The 6,266-nt window shown below is 37.5% G+C and overlaps 1 long non-coding RNA gene across 1 annotated transcript; it reads left to right on the forward strand.

Moving 5' to 3' along the window:
• Positions 1–1,947: 1,947 nt before the first annotated feature.
• LOC127772911 (uncharacterized) lies at positions 1,948–2,948 on the forward strand. Its single transcript, XR_008017479.1, has 2 exons — positions 1,948–2,140; positions 2,393–2,948. It is a non-coding gene; the product is annotated as an uncharacterized LOC127772911 (long non-coding RNA).
• Positions 2,949–6,266: the final 3,318 nt, after the last annotated feature.

Below are 6,266 nucleotides of genomic sequence, written 5' to 3' on the forward strand. Positions count from 1 at the left end.
AACCCTGTAATAATTGGCTGTAGCTCTTAATTAAACAAATGCCATAATATTTTATTCCATTATCTTAAAAAAAAAGCACCATCAATTTGAATGTTATCCGAACGGTATACTTGGAACCGCCAGTGATAGCCCGTTATATATGCAAGAATATGTGCTACTGTGATATCAACACGGTACCTCGCTCGCTCCTCTTCCGGGTCAATCCTGGCCGTTCAAGTCCGCATATCGACGGTCTGCATTGCATACGTACTGGACTGTTCATGATGCCATATATACTAAGGTGGTGTTTGGATCCAGGAACTCCTGGCATATCGGATGAATTTGGAATATTAAACATAGACTACTTATAAAACTAGTTACATAAATAAGAGCTAATTCGCCTAATTGATCCATAATTAGCGCATGTTTACTGTAACATAACATAGGCTAATCATGGATTAATTAGGTTCAATAGATTCGTCTCGCGAATTAGTCCAAAATTATGGATGGGTTTTATTAATAGTCTATGTTTAATATTTATAATTAGTATCCAAACATCCGATGGGATAGGGACTTAAAAGTTATATATATAGCTCATAATTTCCAAAAGTAATCTACATATATGCGTTGCATTGGACGTACATATTGTGATGAGTGCATTCCACGGCAAGGAATCATATTCGTGTGCCAACCAATTAAGCCACTCAAATTCTTTTCTCATTCAAAGGAATCGTATTCCTCTCCTTTGACGATATCATTTTCTTTGCTTTCTCATAGCTAGATCAGCATCAGCATCAGCATCGTCATCTCCTTTAATTCTTGGTTCCTTTTTCACTAGTCGGTTAGGACATCTATATAATTTTCGATGCACATGATTTATCATCACCTTTTTTCTATAGCTAGCCATATATTTGTATCAAAACTATTGAAAATATCACTACATTGAAGTATCGATCTTTTAGGATAAATCTAGCTAATAATATTGTCTTTTACTTATCAAATCTTAATATTTTTTATTAGTGATTTAATATTTTGAGGTTTAAATGCACGAGTTTAAACGACTTGTATTTATTTGTTAACGAAAGGAGTGTATGTACTAGCTAGCTATATTCATAGCTTTTGTGACTTTTACGCTTAATTATTATCATGCTGCCCCACTCACAGCTAGCTAGCTAGCTAAAGCTTTCATCCTAACCCAAGGCATCTTATATATAGTAAAAGCAACAAACTTTATTACACGATGATGCGCCACATCATCAAAAATATATTAACGGTCGGATAGATAAATAATAACCATTGGATCAAAAGGGTACATATGCAATATAAAAAACAACAAATGGGATAAATGTATGGGAATTTCCGGAGGTTACTAGTGTCGAGAGAGGAGGCAAAGATAATAAATAAAGAAATAAAAAAACTAGGAGGCTTCTAGTGATTTCTCATACTAAAACCTTCTATAAACTAATATACGGATGCAAAAGTTCTTATACAGGATCAAAAGTCACACAGAGCACGACTACGTGGCTAGTATATCCTTAATTCGGCAACGTTGCGATCTGGACATTGACATAGTTATTTCCAGTGCACATATATTATATTTTTTGAATCATTTAATTATGAGAATTAGGGAAGATATAACTAGCTAATTAAGTAGGAGTTGCCATACAAAATCTTATCAATTATATATATAAATCATAAATGTATATATTACTGATTCAAAATCACATGGTTGTTTTTTTTTTTTTGGCAAACACAGTACAAACGCATACCCTCACATACACACGTGCACACTCAGCATATACATTAATTTATCTAAACACAACATTTATTTTACTTGTAAACAGAGAAAATAAGTGGCCATCTTTCGCAACTCTTATACATTCTAACAAAAAAGAAATCATGAAAATTCAAGAACACAAGAAGCATCTTCACTATATATATGTGTGTGCGCGTGCATATACCATGCGGCCTACGAAACCTCTCATGAATCTGATGCCCTAGTGCAAGTGCGCAAACTGAAGCCAACCACACACCACACACACATATATATACATTCACATCCAAGTTTCTTCCATTTTTCCTTTTAAAGCTGCAGGGTGCTCTTCTTCTCTAGATTGATCATATATCATCTGAGAGCTCCAAACTAAAGCCTGCAGCCATGGTAATATATATATCTTCAATACTATACTTTTACTCACTTTTTTTTGTCCATTGATGTGTGCGCTACTACAATTTTTTTAATTTTTTTAGTTTGCAAATTAATTGATTAGGAAGAATATATATATATATATATATATATATATATATATATATATATATATATATATATATATATATATATATATATATATATATATCACTTAATAATTAACCTGCATGCACATGTAAATTAAACTAGTAAAATATTTTGCAGGATCTTATGGAGAAGTCCAGACGAGCAAATTTCTTGTTCGACGACGACGGAGATGAGGATCAAAACGACAAACAAAATAAGAGAGAGGCTAATAAGGACAAGGGATCAACTACTGTTAATCGAGCTGGGGAGAAAACTAACACAGAGGAGTTCAAAAGTCGTGGACTACCAAACGGCACTAGTAAGGATCGCTCCTCCGGGTTGCTGGCATGCTTGCTGTGTTGCTGTGCACCGCGGCGAAATTAACTAAGTTCTAGTACAAAATAAGACACATCATAATTCTACGAATCGGAATTTGAGGTATGCTTAGATTTGCAGTACTAGAATATACTATAATATATACAAGTTGTTATGTTTTGGGACGGAGGGGTATATAACAATGATGTTGGATTTTGAACCAGCTGTGATTTGATCTTATATGTACTAGTGGCGCACCGCCGGTTACCGGTGATTACCAATTACTCTCATGTGTGTTAAGTTAACCATGCATACATGAATGTAGAGACTGGGATGAATATGTTGATTATTATCTTAAAAGAAATTAGATAGTACTACATGTGATTGTTTGTATGTGTGTTTAGATATTAATGTTATGCAAGAATATTGTACTATCGCCATATATATAATCGTGTCAACTTGTTTGATATATTTGACATATATAACTTGTACAATTTACAAATTTCTTTCTCAAATTGTGTTACTTAATCGTGACTGAGAAGTGGAAGAGGCTTGCTCCACGAAGATACATACGTACAACCACAGCGATAACAAAGGAGGATTGAAACGATCAACGACAATACATCCACAGAAAAGATCGTTACGATCCATATGAGAAATCTATTACCAAACCGGATAAATTACAAGTATATATAAGAGAATTAGAGGCATAGACTACGAAGAAGCAATTTTTTTTCGGGGAAAAGGGAATATATTACTCCTCACAAACAAGGTGAGAGATGAAATTACAACTGTTTTTAAGCCAGAAATTAGACATAGACTCACATCGTGCCTTATTTGCTAAGATATGGCTAACACGATTTTGGTTGCGATGGCTAACACGAAGAAGCAATTAGTATGTGAAGAAAGGGATAAGAAAGAATCAGGTGGAGAGGAAAAGTAGTGTGCACTGTGCAGAAGAAAGGAAGCCGATGCCTTGGCCTGGCTTCTTGCTTTTTAACGGCTTGTTTGGCAAGAGTATCGGGAGTTTGATGAGTAAATTGATGGTAAGATTAATACATGAATTTGATTTTTAATTCTAGTCTTTTTGTTTGGTAGAGGTAGTGAAATTAAATTTGGCAAGAATTAATATATATAGACTAGATTTTTAATGAAAATAGATGGCTGTTTTTTTTTAAGAATTACACAGTACAACGCAGATACCCCTATGAATGCATACACGTAACCCTATCCTTATGAGCATCTTCGAAGACTAGGCCGGTAAATCTTGAGAGTAATCCTACTCTGCATCTTTCATTGGGTTGGGCCTCAGCCTGGTTAGTGGAAGGAAAGTGGCTAATTAGTATACATGTAAGGACGGCGACAGATTTCCAAACACAACATTACGTCGATGATTCCAGAAGCAGGTCGAGATCCTCGTCCGTAGGGTGAGGGCTGCAAGGCGGCATTCAGCGATGATGCTCGGCCGAATTCCAATCGCCTGCCAGAAGTGCATTGCCATTGGGCAGTGGAGGCAGAGGTGGGCAGCATTTTCATCGGCCATTTTGCAGAGCTCGCAAGTGGCAGTGTCGACGATGCAATTCTTCGTGAGGTTGTGTCTAGTTGGTAGCCGCTCTTTCGCTAGGAACCAGGCAAAGAATTGAATCTTCGGTGATGCTTTGTTCCCTAGATAAATCTCCAACTGCTTCATTCTACTTGTCCTTGTAGCAACGAGTTGTGTATTGACTTTTTATATGACATTTGATCATTTTTTTCAATTAAAAAGTATATAAATATTATTTTTTTTTGTTGTGATATGTTTTATATTACTAAAGATGTGCATTCCTATTGCCAATAATCACTCGATTGTTGGAGTTTGGGCATGAGACTTGACAGGGAGCTCCAATTCACCCCAATTTTGACATCTGGATTAAAGAGGAGTCTTCATACTTTTTCCAAAGCCAAGCATCCCATCTCGAGTGCAAGGAATGGGCCAAGAAGCCCATACATGGCCCATGTATGATCCGCAACATTGCTTGGACCAGAGCCCATCACTGGTGGAGAAACCATCTTTGGTCGGTCCACCCAAATCTACAATAGTCTCGGTTCCATTAAAAATCGGGACTAAAAAACATTTTTAGTCCTGGTTTATAACTGTAAGAGGACTATATCATCTTTAATCCCGGTTCGTGTTATCAACCGAGACTAAAAATCATCTTTAGTCCCCGTTCATGTCGTGTCAGAGGCTGCTAATCCCTAGAGATCTTTAGTCTCGGTTGATGGTACCAACCAGGACTAAAATCCTAACTTTAGTCCCGGTTGTTGTTCCCAACCAGGACTAAAAATCAAATATACCGTATATAATCCCTTGCTGCTATCCTCAAAAATTTCTATCTCCTATTCCTCCTCTCTCTCACACTTATCCTTATCCTCTTCTCAGTCTCTTTCTATTCTTCTCTCTCAACACTTAGCCGGCGAGGAGCTTACCCCCGGAGTGCGGCGGCGGGGACCCGGGCGCGGTCGGCGGCCCGTGCTGGGAGGCGGTGGCGGCCGTCCGCGGCAGGAGGAGGTGGCGGCGGCCGCCCTCGGCGGCCAGATTTTTCTTTTTTTCTTTTTTTTTCCTTTTTAATAACTTGTGATTCATTGGATCTGGATCTGGATCTGTGTTATTTGATCTGTGATGTATTTGTGATCTGTGATGTATCTGTGATTTTGATTGTGATGTAATTTTTCTTTTAGAATTTGTGATTTTTTTCTGACAATTTGTGATGTGAATATTATGATTTGTGATGTTGCTATTTGATCTGGGGATGTAGGGAGCATCTCAATTTCGATTTGGAATTTGCGATTGATTTTATGATTTTGGAGAGATTGGTGTGAAATCATTATTCAAAAGAACAATGAAAAAAAAAACTAGGACTAACCCTTTAGTCCCGGTTGGTAAGATCGATCTTTAGTCCCGGGTATTTGAACCGGGACTAAAGATAGCGATCTTTAGTTCCGGATTGTTACTCCCCGTTAGAAAACCGGGACTATAGGGGGTTCTCAACCGGGAATAAAGAGCATTTCTCTACCCGTGCATGAAGCTAATAAGGGCTGGCAGTTTGTGTTAGAGAGAAAAAGTTTAGGTCAAGTATGGAAGTTTTCTCAAGAGTTTAATTTCAAACATCTAAATAAGTGAAAGGGGAGAGTCAAAATGCAAAACTAATGTGCCAAGTCATCCTCCTCCCTCTTCCCCACCGCCGCCAACAGTCCACCACCCACTCGACTGCTGCCTCCTCTTCACCATTTCCATCTCCTCTTGCCTTTGGACGGCTATCTTCGCACTGGATCTGGCCATGCTTGATGATGCCACCAAATCTCACTGCAATAGGCATCAGATACATCAGATTTACAAAACATTCTTATAGGAATGACCTTATAGGGCAGATAATATTAAAGCCAATGGCTTTCAATTTATTTAGAAATTTATTTTTGGTGGATGCCCTCAAGTCAACTTCTCAGCTCAGAATAGATGATGTATTGAATTGTATATAAAAACCACTCAAATATCAAGTTCATGGATTAAGAGCAAATCCACAAAAAAAAAAAAATCCCAACAATGGCTTTGGAGGGTAGCATTCTTTGGTGTGCTGCTGGCTAGCATTGTTTGATGTGTAGATCTCATCGGAGTAGCACAAGTTATGCTTTATAGTTAGTCTAACTTTGCATGAAAGAC

This window comes from Oryza glaberrima, chromosome 5 (genome assembly GCF_000147395.1).
Source record: "Oryza glaberrima chromosome 5, OglaRS2, whole genome shotgun sequence".
NCBI lineage: Eukaryota > Viridiplantae > Streptophyta > Magnoliopsida > Poales > Poaceae > Oryza > Oryza glaberrima.